The sequence below is a fragment of the Sinocyclocheilus anshuiensis genome, unplaced genomic scaffold (assembly GCF_001515605.1).
Source record: "Sinocyclocheilus anshuiensis isolate Anshui unplaced genomic scaffold, SAMN03320099.WGS_v1.1 scaffold304, whole genome shotgun sequence".
Taxonomy (NCBI): domain Eukaryota; kingdom Metazoa; phylum Chordata; class Actinopteri; order Cypriniformes; family Cyprinidae; genus Sinocyclocheilus; species Sinocyclocheilus anshuiensis.
In genome coordinates this window covers 481,781-496,207 of record NW_015555737.1, presented here as the reverse complement: position 1 = coordinate 496,207, position 14,427 = coordinate 481,781, and the positions used below count along the sequence as shown (strand labels likewise).

Below are 14,427 nucleotides of genomic sequence, written 5' to 3'. Positions count from 1 at the left end.
CCCCCCCTTCTCTTGTTGTCTGTCTGTTTCTCCTCTACTCAATGATCTATGATAGAGTTTGTAATACATGCACATGGACAGGCATTGCCATCTCGTCAGATCATTAAAATAAGTCACTTTAGAGAAGACCGACTGAACACCCACTTCATCAACTTCCTCAAGTTTATTTTCAGCTTCTGTCCATTTCACAATTACGTACACAAGTGTGTCACAGAAAGCAGCAAGGACACTCATTACTCAAGGGAAAACTCTTGAAAGTTTTGAAATAGCAGAGGAGCCCCACATGCATGAAAGAGGTTGAGAGAGGTTGACTGTACAGAACTGAAGAAGCCCTTGACCAGATGGAGGTGGGAGAGTGTGAAAGAAAGGAGACGAGGATCATTAAAGGGAGACAGAGAGGCTGATGGAGTGTTTAATGATGGGATGGATTGTAACTGCAGATTCATGTGCCGATATGAATTGCTGAGTTGAAGCGTTTGGTACTTAATATTCATTAAATGTGCAATACAGCGGATAAATCTCCATTATAAGGAGGTGGTGTAGACTAGGGATGAAGATTAGGGCTGCCTCCTCTAGGGTCGTATCCTGTGTCCTTGAGCTACTGTATCACTACTGTACTTGTGTGCTAGTCTTACAAAAAAAAAAAAAAAAGTCTAAAAATTAAGATTCTATGGCATCACTCATAATGTCAAAAGTTCATGAAAATTCAAGAAAATTGTTTATCACTACATTATTTGCTTCCATTACATTTCAAAAATTGAAGAACTAAGAAAGGTGCGTATATCAGTGTTGGGTAGTAACTGATTACATTTAATCTGGATTACGTAATCAGGTTCCAAAAATGAAGTACTTTTAATTAGATTAAATTACATTTTAAAATACTCGTAATCAGACTACAGTTACTTTTTTATGGATTACATAATTACATATTCACACAGTGGCAATAAATTATTCATAATTTATTGATTCTCCCTAATTCCTCTTTTAAATATTCCTTTCTAAAATAGGATACCGTTTATATACATTCATAAAGTCTTCCGGTTTTGTGGACATTCACACAAAGAATGCACAATTTTAAACTGCACAAGTTCACATTCTTTCTTATTTACATTTAATGCAGGCATTCCCAAACTTTTTTTGGCATCTGAACAGCTTTCACCTAATATATTTAATTGAAGTACCATGAGATTTTAAAATAAATATTTGAATAATTAAGTATCACATTTCCGCATGTTCACGGTTCTCTGTTGGTTAATGGTCACATGACATGCAGGTAAATATTTTTTTTTTCTTTTTTACTAAGTGTTTTATTTTGATTAATGTTATTCTAAAATGACTTATTTTAAGTTTACATTTTTACAATTTAATGAATTATTAGCTTTTCATTAAACTGACGAAGCTTCTGCAGTTAATTTACAAAACCTTGACATAACGTAATGTTTAATGCACTTCAAGTTGTTATTTACAATGAATGGAATATATTTTCTTACTTCTTGTGTTTTTATATCAATATGGTACAGTATGGTATTTAGTATTTATACTTGTATTTGTGTCAATATGGTAATAGATTATCCTATTAAAATCAATGTGATAAACAACTTTGGTCAAAAGTAATCTAAAAGTAATTAAAAAGTAGTTGCCATTTAGTTATATTACCTAAAATGTGTAATGTAATGGATTATGCTACTAACTACAAATTTTGGCATGTAATTTGGAATCAGTAAAAGACTACAATTTCTAAGTAATCTACCCAGCTCTGGTGTGTATATGTAGGTAATATATTCTTTACTTTTTTTTGAAAGAAGTCTTGTATGCTCAACAAGGCTGCATTTATTGAATCAAAAATAGAGTAAAAGTATAGTAATACTGTGAAATATTATTGCAATTTAAAATAACTTTTTCATTTTAATATATTTTAAAGTGCAATTTATTCCTGTGATAGCAACGCTGAATTTTCAGCAGCCATTGCTCCAGTCTTCAGGGAAACATGATCCTTCAGAAATCATTCTAATTTCCAAAAAAAAAAAGTCATGAGTACTAATTATTTCACGGTCATAACTCTGAAAAAAAGCAGTTGATTATACAGATCAGCTTGAGGATATTGCTACTACGTGCCTCAAACAAAAGACCCTTGAGGTGATTATTGCAGCAGCCTCATACCCTGTAAACAAGACTTGTCAAAGTCAAACTGATAAAACAAACCTGTGCACACTTGACTCATGAATTAATTATGCAGCAGTCAGCCAATTACAATGAAGCTTATAATTTTGGACACTACTTGACACTTTTCTGTGTGCACTGCATTTCAGCGGGTCCATGACATCCTGCAGGCACGGCTCCCTGAGGCTGAGACTTGAACACAGGCCGCTCCAGGGGAACTGTCTGTGGGCCTGGTGGGTAATAAACGTGCTCTGTCATGTCATGTGGCAGTGCTTGTGTGCAGGTGCATTTCTGATCAATCTACCTGGTGTTTCCTGTCTACTCTCCCACTATATTCCTGTTCTAAAATATAAATGATTTGGCTACATACACTGTCAGAAAAAAAAAACTGCACAGTAATTTTCCCTTTAGGGGTTCAACAGCTTGTCACTGGGGCATATTGGCCAAAGGGACAGTAAAGTCTTTTACACTGTCCAAAAAAAATGTACATTTGGAGTTTGAGCTGGGACACAGAAGTGAGGAAGTGTACAGAACATGACTGCTGTGCTGTAATCTGCGCTTCAGTGCCTGCGTACCATCACAAACCCAAGCACAAGGATTGGGCACAAAGGGTGTGAGCTTTTACACAGACGGATGCATTTAACCCTCCCTGAAAATGTTGATAATTAGAGCCGTTGTCAGAACGCAAGTCAGAAACGTAAAGTGGTGAGAGTTTAATCTGGGCCAGAGGCTTCAGATGTGCAAATCTGGCACCTTTATGCACTAAAGGGTGCATAAAGGTAAATATTAGTACATCCTAGGGATGTTTGACGATAAATCATGATAAAATTCCCCACAGTTAGTATTACCGTTTCATCTTTTAATTATCATTAAAACCGTATTAGATTACCGCGATTTGAACAACTCGCGATAAATAAATACTGTCCAGCATAAAGCACAGCACGCAGAGTAGTTTCGTTTTGAGTGAAAACAGGGCAGAAAAGCTGGGAGGTTTTAAAAGAGTGCTAAGGGAATTATACAAATGAATATATGAATGAATTAATTATATGAATGTCCCTCTGAAGGTTCTGACTGTCTTCAGAAATGATTCGATGGCATTTTGTTTTCATCTTCGCTCCATGTAATACCTATAATAAAGTAGTGTTCTTAATCGCAATACTGCTTTGTCCACGGAGTTTACGGGAAACAGCTCTAATTCAGCTTTTCCATAAGCGCCATCTGCGCCGAGTGGATTTACAGAGTCTTATATTTACATTCAGCCTGTGTGCAGTTTCTGTCTGGCCAAAAACGGACCGAATTTGCATGCCCTGCTGTCAGTTTTGACCGGTTGATGAAAAACAAGATTATGTGGATTCTACACATTTAAACAATTCAGATAAGTTATCTAGAATTATTTATGGAGCAGATACAATACATATAATCATTTATTAATCAATTATCATTTTGATTATATATTTTCTTTATTTAAAGGCTGAAATGTGAGGTTTACCTTTTTATGAAACTTTTTCAAAGCTTTATTTGAACATTTACGTTAGATATTTCAACATGCTATTAAACTGTTGTCAGTGAAGTTGTCATTTAAAATCCAAACATCATTGGTAAAGTTATTGTTTTAGTGATTATGCAAACAAAAAGTTATTTTATTTGTTGTTTGTTGATTTTTAAATATAACATTTAGTGAAGTGATTTATGTGTCGGTACATTTTGAACATCTCCAGCACATTTTAACAATACCGTGATAATACTGATAACCGTGATAATGTTGGTCACTATAACCGTGATAAGAAATTTTCATACCGTTACATCCCTAGTACATACTGACTATATATATATAAAATTGTGCATAGTGCATATTTCTGCTTACTGGAGAATTCAATCAAAACCACGATAACACCAAATATATTAAAATCAACCGAGTCAATTCTCCAGAGCTGAGCACTATTTGTGTGGATTGTAGAGCTGCTTTGTAGAGCGTTTGAAGAGAATCACTCACTTATTATGGTTTTATGAAAACTAGTATGTTGCCTTAGAAAACAGCTGCTTACTGTATACAGACAGCTTATTAGGTTTTGGAACACAGCTAACCTGTCAATAAAAAGGCTAACATAAAAAAATTTCATGTCATGTCACAATTCTGTTATCATATAGTCCTTCTCTATCCCTCTCCTTCATGTCCTTGTATTTGCACATGAGCAGTCTGATTTCTCCTCCATCACATAATCTGCCAGAAGCACTTTTGCTATTTTCATTCACACAAAACCTTGTCCATCTTTCACATTATCTTATTGATTGATTGTGCACATAACAGTGATGTGTACAAGGGAATAAATCCCTTATAACTATTGTGTTGGAGGCAAACATCACGTGCATATTGTGTATCTATGAGTGTCTATGCATCAACATGCAGTACTCAAGATCATCGACCACACCGCCTCACTTTTCTCTGGGGTGGCCATCAGCCTTATATTTATAGTTATGTCTAAACACACAGCAGCAAAACTGTGCACCACGTTGCCAACAAGCCTCAAGGTTACAGGAGGTAGCAGCACTCTAATGCAGCCATGTACTCTCACTCCGGTCTCACTGCTCTGGCCCCGAGGGTGAGGATTGCAAAGTCAGTTGCATCTTCAGCCACCATTACTATTCCAATCGTAACTCCAGAGTATCTGAAGTCTTTCCCAATGCACTCCACAGATTTCCTTTACAACTTAACATGACTAGAAGATCAGATGCATCACGGGTCAATTTCACGAAAACATTTCTCTCTACAATTTAAAGGGGGAAAAAAAGGAAAATTTATTTCTTACATAGAGAAAACAAAGCATGTTTTAAAGACCAATTAAGATGTATTGTGTTATAATAGTTAAAACTAAAACCACAAAATCTTTGAAATAAAATAACTTTTAACTTAAATAAACTAATTAAAAAAACGGTTTTAAATTTTATTTCAGCAGTTGCCATGGCAACATTTCTCATTTTCATTTATTTTATCATGATGCTCTAAAATAACTACAACTGAAATAAAAATGAATGAAAACTACAGTATATATATATAAAAAAAAATACTAAAAAAAAGAAAAAAATTACTAAAACTTTAAAATTAAAATGAACAATTTAAAACAGAAAATATCAAAATACAAACTAATTAAAAATATTAATACAAACTAATAGTATCTCAGTGATTCTAACATTACCCTATATTGTACTGACAAAGGTTTTTTCCCTTTTTAAAATTCTTATTATTTTCAGTGGTGATTCTTATTACATTATCATTGCTGTAACTGCTTTTTTTTTTTTTCTTTTTTAAAACGGAGAAACATTACTATGATGTATAAACACTTCGCAATTTAATATACAGTATAGCATATATATGGGTCATTCCATGTCAACTCAACCAGAGTTTTGATTTTGCTAATATTTTTTTCTGAAGAAAGATAAACATGCATAGTGATGAAAGCTAAAATATTAAATGGCATGGATGAATATTTACTGAGTAATCCACTATTTTGGATTAGACTCCAAAAGAAAAGTTTATCAAGAACTAGAATCTAAAATCATATTGCAATATATTTAATACTTCTTGAGTTATAGGCAGGCAAACTTTGGAAAAGAATATATGTGGCACTCAGGCAGTTATGTTCAATGCAGTTGTTTTAACAGAAGGAAGCAAGATACATTTCTAGTTTAAACATTATTTGTTCTTCAGACATTCTTCTTTAAAAGAAAAGCAGTGTCATATTTTTGGAAAGTGACCCACATTTTGTTTTTGACCACTGAAAATGTGTACAATTTAACGATTTACTACTGAAGCCATATTGAAATTCCAATATCTCTGGAACTGAACCATATAGGGTTTTAAAAATGAAGATGCCAAAAGGGAAGTTTGGTAAGACCCAATATCTAAAAGGGCATTAAGATATCTTTAATACTTTTTGAGTTACAGGCCTGCAAACTTTGGAGAAAAAACGTGAAAAGTGCTCTTTCCCCATTTTGAATGGTCACCACTGGCACATAATGCAACAAAAACAGCTAAAGTCAACAGATGTTACTAATAGACCTACCAATCTCTGTGTAAAAGTAACATTATGATGCTGCCATCTTTCTGAAGTCATTTTTAACCCCCTGTAATTTGGCTCTGACTCTCAGGTGAAAATTGCCATTTTGACCCCCCTCTACAAAATAGTTTTGGCTTTCATCACTATACATGTTTATCTTTCTTCAGAAAAAATATTAGCAAAATCAAAAAAAGCCGGTGACCTCTGGTTGAGTTGACACTGAATGACCCATATAGCATATAGTATAACAGTCATGAAAATGTCAAAATAAAGAAAAATCTTAACTTTCTAAAACATGCTTTTTAAACTTTTTTTTTATTATTTGGGGTAAAATGTTACAGAGCAAAGGAAAGCACCAAATAACTCATAAATACAAGGAATAAAGGTGTAAACTGAGAAGGAAAAATGCAAGAGTTGAACTCTTGCATCACTGAACTGCTCAAAATCATCTATGCTGAACAAAAACACCTGTCCCTCAGATAGTGAACAGACGGTGGGCATATGACTAAATCTCTCCTTGATGACAATGATTGCGTAGGCACACATCCATGACTGGTAACAGAGCTCAACACTGTATTTAATTTGCATTTTAATCTGTGCTACAATGAAAAAAAAAGATTTCTTGAAAGTTAATGACAACATGTTAAAGACTGATCCCCATGTTCACCACACCGCTGTGAGAAACATGCTACGAGGTAAGAGGATTCTGGGATTTATGGCTATATTCACCCCATTACCAATGCAGAGACAATTTGCAATGCAATATCACAGGTATGATGGTGAGGTGTGGGGGGGGGCTGTATAATTTTACACAGCGTGGAAGTCATCAATCACTCGCTCTGTACGTTCTCACCGCTGCTCTAAATGCTACATGGATTTAAAGTTTGCGCTTGACGCCTGCCCTGAATGACAATAACACACAAAAATGTAACATTATGAATGTCTCTGGCAACATGAGCATGAAATGGAAAATCTAAAATCTGTTGATAATTTACAACCCTATGGTTGTTAGAAGCAATGGATGAGGATTTTGGTAATTTTGACTAGCCTACTCGAGTACTAGATGGATAAATCAACTCGAGTGTGTGGCAATTTCTGTCTTCGCTATTTGCCAGTAGATGGCCTATTTACACATAGGATTGAATTTTTTGTTAAATTAACTAAAAAAAAAACACATTTTAATAAGGGGGTTTTAAACCCAGTAAATCTTATATTTATTATTTCTATTTATTTATTATTCTTTTTTCACTGCAAAAGTCTAATTGAACAATTTTTATATTTTGCAATTGGCTTGGCTCAAAAAGATTGCAGGGACATGCTTGGCCTCATCCCTTCTATAGGCAGGTAGTCTTTGGACAGAAAATGTCCTAGAGAAACCACTAAAGTTAGAGTGCGTCTATCGCTTTAGTCAAGTCCGTCTTGGCAGGAGCAATTTAATACATTTTCTGATGGATGGCGCATCACTTTGAATCTATCAGGACATTTAGATGGTGATGACTCTGGACATGGCCAATGGCTCTCTATGTTGCCAACAAGATGGAATCAAGGAGAACACAGAGAGGGGAGGATAGAGAGAGAAAAATAACATCAGTACAGCAGTAAGTCAATTCTGACAATATAGTGCTTTCATTCTTCCATCTCCTCCACGACTGGGCCAGCGGGGCTCAATCCTGCACTTCCGCTCCATTGTACCACCAACCATCCACGTCATAATTATCCTGCTGGGTCTGGCCCGGCCATGTTCCAAAGCTAATTAAATCCATTAAGAGCAAATTAAGCTCGGTAAGGAAGAGGTGCCAGGGAATTTAAATCCTATAACGGGAGGTATAAAAGAGTCATAGCTGACCACTCAGAACATAGTTGATATACTGCTTTTCATAAGTGCACTAGGGGGTTTTGATCACTTGACATTACTGACGTCATTTCCGAGTAGGCTTGAACTGAGCTTATTCATCTCACGCACCTTAATAAAAGGTTTAATTACCAGACTTCTCAATCAATTCAATTAAATTAGTAACGAAAAACAATGTCACATTCAATAACAGGTGAATTAATCAAGTTTAAACAAATAAACTATTAAGGTGGAGATCTTATATAAAAAATATTAAGTATGCATAGAAGCAAACTGAGGCCGATTCCAATTTCTCTCCTTTTGTAGGTGAGATAGTAGTCATAGACTGAGATCACATTGAAAGTCAGGGATTTAAAACCCCATTTAATCCATGATCATAAACAAAGGTTTATGTTGCAGAATTTATAACTGTGACCATGTGAACTTCATACAAAAGTTCAGATGTTCTTTCAAAGAAATTAACATTTTTGTTATTTAAAGAAGAACTAAATTGATTAAATTGATCAATTGAAATGGTTTATTTTGTCTTGGTAAAACCAAGTAAGTCTTCATCCTGTCTGAGATCAAAGCTGACAGAAGAAATCTAACAAGTCACATCAAGCCAATGAATGACACATCCAGACTAATAAATGCCCAAATCAGGGCTCATCAACTAATGACCCCATGAACCAACTCCAGCCAGCTACAAATGATTTGAAAGAGCGCCAATTGATTTTGATGAATTGCTGCACTGCCCAATACATCAAAGCGCTTCGTGTGCAAATCTGAAAGGCAAGTTCAAAAGCACTCAGCAGACATCAATTAGCAGACCAGAATGTTTGAGCTACCCCAATTTCTCAAACCTTTAAAAGCACACATATTTGACGGTGTCTCATCCAAGCCAATATTTTTATGCAAATGATGTAGATGCAGAAAAATCTTCAGAGATAGAAAAGCAATGACTCAAAGCAATAACACACAAGCTTCCACAAACACACAAGTGCTTATTCAGAAAACGGCTCATAAAAATTGATAACGTGATGCCTCGCTAAAGCACCTGCAACATTCATCTTGACCATGTTTGTAATTGAAAATAATCAAATAGCATGATAGTTCTCAAGACACAGGAGAGCCAACAACATCTGACGTCGTTCGCAATCGTCAAATCCGGTGTGCCAGTTGTGAATTTGCAGAAACATGAATGAGATGACAAAGAGAAGATTTTCAGAAAATAACAACTTAAATATCATAGTTTTTCACAACACTATGGCAAAATTTCTACATTTGTGTTAAAAAAAATGTGTTTGGAGTCCATAATAACAAATAATGGTCCCTTTTCACATTTCTGGGTTTTTCATTAGTCAACATAGTTGGGTAAACGTCTACAGCGGTGAACAGAGACACCATCAAATATATTTTTTTGTGTTCCCATTTGCTCAAATAGCAAAAGAAAAACTCCATAGTGTTTTTTTTTACAACTTTCAAGAAGAGGAAAAACAGAGAGAGATTTATAATGGCAGTCAGAAGACAAAATGATGTCAAATTTACTGTCACTACCACAGCTGCTGTATTAGAAACACCCTCACAGCAGCATTAACTTTTTTTTTTTTCATCACAGGCTGTGAAAAGAGTCCAATGATGTTTAGCTTTACTCGTAAATAACATTGATTTGTTTATTGGCACAGGTACCACTGAAGAGCTAGTTCTCAACAATAGGCTACAACAAGATGTGAAAGCAAGCAGTGGTCTCAGATGACCCCACAGACCTGTCATCTAACAGGAGAACAAAACAGGGAGGTGGGCGTAATGCTTTGTGAACCACTCATTTAGCAATGTCTCTACACCTTACGCAAGGTGGAAAAATGATGCTGACCTTTTCTAGACAAACGAAAAATACTAACCGAAAGAATGCATACTTGCAACCTCAAAGCAGAAGACTCAGGCAAGAAGACATCTCAAAGATGTGGGCATCCTTTTCAAGTGGCAGTACAATGGGGCATAAATAATTTCCACAAGCATTCAGCCTCTTGAAATCCCATTTGATTTAAATTTAATTCCTCATAGCTTTATCCATACAAAATACTGAGGGAAGGAGTGAGCGTCTCCCTCCGGTTCACTTGAGGTAAATCAGTAATGACTGATTTAAAACGGATTCTCGAGGCAAAGGGGCTCTGATTCGTTTGAGGAGATATGAAATGACAGTTTGCAATGATTGGACATGAGGTTTTTGCCCCACATCAAGCCTTTACACACTTCCCTTAATGTGCACTACTTCAACACCAAAGCCCTTTTCAGTGAGGTGAACATCTTCTGATTTCATTCCATACCTGTTTGATGTTTCTGCTTCAGCTTTGTGTTTTCCACTTCCTCGAATTTACCAAAGTGTAATGCATCCTATATGTACCTTGAGAGAGGTAAATACTTGACAGTTATGGTCTGATATACTATTAAAGCAAAATATAACCATAATATTATTGAATCAAACTGAACCTTTACATAAGGGTCATGCAATTCCATCATTTTATGAGGTTACATTTGATACTCTAAGACGCCCACACATTATTTTACAACTGAAGTAACTTACAGCTTTAAGTATGTCATTTCTTTCATTTAAAAATATTTAGCAAATGGCATCACCTTTTAAACTGAGGGCATGACACCTCCAAGGTACGAATTACCCAAAATAACACAGCCTATGATTCATGCACCGAAAGAGAACAGGAACTGCTGGAGAGAATACCTGTGTATGACAAGGGAGTCAATCCTTCTGACAGACAAGACGGTTATTCTGTTCTTTTTTTTTTGTTCTTTCCCTGAGGAACAACGCACTTTTAATCTGTTCTGTCAGTGACCTTGCAAGTCAAACGCAAAAAGCACATACACCAACAAACAGGATCCTCTTTAAAAAAAACAAACAAACACACATACACACAGAGACACACACACACACACACACACACACACAGAGATAGGGCTGACGCACTGCCGAGCATGAGCATCTGTGTTGTGTTGACGGAGAGCTGGAAATAGCAGTGGAGGAGAGGGACATGGAAAGAAAGAAAGAGTGATGAAAGATCAGATCGTTCCACCGCAGCGGCAAAAATGAAAGCCAACAAACGGCGGCAGATTCATCCATCTCCAGATCACCTCATGTATTAACCTGACTTCACCCCACATGCACAGGGAGGGGAAGTTAAGACTCCAGAGAGGAGGTGGGATGAGAGCCAAAGAATTGAGGACGGAAACTGCAATGTCAGGTCTGCAGAGATCCCAGGAAGGGCTAAAACTTGAATTAAATAGCTTATTACGAAAGAAAAAATAAACAGCAGAGTCTTTAATTTACCTGTCAAAGGGGTCTTCAGTAAACGCAGAGTTCTTCACCCTCTTATTCACACGTCACAATTCAATCAGCTGCTCCTATAAAAAAGCAATAAAGGGAAAATCAGCTGGAGCTCTGCTTAATGATTTTGAGATTATTTTGCATAGATTTGATTATAGTGTGCACAGGTAAATCTAAGGGTGATGAGATACAAATGACAACGAGGCTCATTAATGTCACATTACAAATGTGAACGTAATTCAAACCAAGTTCAATTTATAGCTAAAATGTATTTAGCCTATTCATTAACAGCTAATTAAGTTAATTGACAGGATTTTTTGCAAATGTAAGTCATCAACATAATTGTAATTCAAATCAGGTTCAATTTAAAGCTAAAATACATTTATTAATAGCTATAATTAACTGACAAGATTTTTATTTTCACTGTTAATTCACCACACTTTTAGAACAAACACTAAAATAGAGTAAAGATACAATTAAATTATTTTTTGAATAGATCAAGTAACAGTTCCATTTTTATATCATAATATTTTTATATAGTTTGAGCTAGATAATTCTGTGATTAGCTTTACTTTTGAACCATATGGTGCAGATAGCAGCAAGTAATACAGAGCATACTCAAATAAGTCAAAATTATCAAATAAAATAAAATATTAAGTGAAACTTGGAATTTTGGTGGAACTATTTCTTATTGATTATTTTGCTTACAGTCATCTTGAAGTACTTATAATCATCTTGGATGAATTTTCCTAGCAGCTTGTTGCAATACATACATGTGACACTGCCTTTGAATTTGGTCTAAACAAGGCGTCTTAGAAGACAGCATAAATTTGCTTCCTAGCTTCTGGAACAGCATTTGTTCTCAAGAACATGTTTATGGTGCATCTCAATGCCTACACAGACAGCTCACTAGAGTTTAAAACAGAAACTGTGCCACTTTGCTGCAACTTTCTCTCTTTGTATTTACATGCATGTCTGCTTTTGAGTACCTGTTGCAGTTGCTGTTGTTTTTCTCTCTGTGCGAACTAAAAAAAGTAACAATGTTATCAGTCCAGCCACCATTCACGGGGACCATTGCTGGAAAGCCACAACTGATAAACAGTCACCACACCGCACACACATGCACACCTATATCCCATTATTAAGACTTCGGCATTATTCCATCAGAATCACATAATCTCCCACTCGCAGACGCACCACCTGGGACAGCCTGTGTGGCTGTCTTCGGAAAAACTGATTCAAAGAAAAAAATATCACACTTGACATAATGCTATTTGCGAGATTGTCATGTAATGAAACAATGTCCTCGCTCCAGTTTCATGTGGATTAATCATCCTAGATCACTCAAAGAGCGATTAGGCTACAGGTGAGTGAAGCAGCCATTTAAAACTCGCTTATTAAAACCAAAAAAGGAGCATTTAATGAGTTAGGCCTTTAACTAATGGACACTCTGAAATAATGAAATGTGTAAGTAATGACATACTCCGGTGCAGGTTAAAAGCTAGAGTTTTAAATCGAATGGGAGCACGAGGTCTTTCCAGGATCAGTGGTGGGTTAATAGGTCCTCGAGCGGGTGGATGATTGTGTGAGTAAACTGTGATGGCCTTGACAAAGCCCTGTGGACACAATCCTCACTCTCTAAAAAGAATAACAAGGACCACCGGAGGCTTTTATGAAAGGGCAAACCAAAAGTTTAGGTGTGAAACCACTGATCCAGAAACACACATATGCTTGCAAAAATAAATAATGAAAAATCATATTCATTTAATTTTTAATTTAGACCTAGAGAGATATCATTTACTCCGACATAAAAAAAAAATGCAAAAAATGCATTATCTCTCAGTCAGAGATAACTGCAAATTATAACTATTTTCTACATTTATGGTCATGTGACAGAAATTCTGTATGTTTGCTAGATTAATGGACTGACACAGCTTACATACGGACGCATCTTACCCCACCCTCGCCTACACACAAAAGCCAGACACAGCTTGTTTGCTCAGTAATAGCAACCTGAGCATTCAAATTAATCAAAGCCCAAATAGTCTCATGATCAGAATAAATGATGCTTGTTTATAAATCAAATGTTGTGTTGACGCAAACTTTAATTTATTTAATTGTATGCCAAATGGCACTTCAATGCCTGCAGTCAGAGGGCATAGTCGCTTAATGGAAGGCTATTAGTGTTACAGCCTGGCTAAATGACTCAAGACAAATCAATTTTGTTCTTTACTTTAAAAGCTTTAAGCAGATCTTTTTAAGCGTGCATCACGGTCTTTAGTCCAGTCAAAAGTTAGCCAGATGCCAACAGCATACTAACTGCAGGACTAGGTGTTTTAAAAGCAACAAACTTTTGAAACAAAAGTTTCAAAAAAATGTGGCACTGAGGCCCAAATCTGTGGTGAGTCTAAATCAGAGGAATGTCTTTATAGCCCTGCAGTAACCCAGCGTGGCACTTTGAAATTGTAGTTTTATAACCTCCCTATCCTCCAGATTAAACTATACAGTTACTAAGCCTGGTGGGTGACATTGTTAACTTCATGTGACAGATAAATATAGTACATTTTATAAAACTCAAGGGTCAGATAGAGGGTCTATAAAAAAGAAACTGAATTAAGTACGAAGAAGCTATTTTGAATATTATTTGGCTCAGAGGTGGTATATATGATTCAACGTGTAGCATATAAAAAGCCGCTCACTGGACATTTCATTTCTGAACTTCCCTGATACAAACAAGCAACATAATAAAACGTGGCCACAGTCACAATTATCTGTTTCAGAGAAAATTAAACATGCTATTTACTGCCAGACACAGAATTTTCACTTTGAAATTGCCGTGCAACCATTTGTACTCACAGGAACATTTTTTTTAATAGATATGATTATGCAATGGAGAAAAATTATTCAGCTTATAGTGTGGACATCATCTGAAAAGTGCAGCAAAATGTACCAACAGAACAACTTATTTCAGGTTTTGCAGAAATGTAGGCAAAGTCACATATTTCCAAGAACTCTGGCTTGATTTTTTACCTTAGGGTCAG

At 35.8% G+C, this 14,427-nt stretch overlaps 1 protein-coding gene across 1 annotated transcript in view; it reads right to left on the bottom strand.

Moving 5' to 3' along the window:
- LOC107673140 (tetraspanin-9-like) overlaps nucleotides 1-11,458 on the bottom strand; it is a 115,445-nt gene extending 103,987 nt beyond the window's left edge. Inside the window, exon 1 of the mRNA XM_016466627.1 lies at nucleotides 11,390-11,458. The gene's annotated coding sequence lies outside the window, so the exon portion shown is untranslated. The remainder of the gene's footprint in view (nucleotides 1-11,389) is intronic.
- Nucleotides 11,459-14,427: the final 2,969 nt, after the last annotated feature.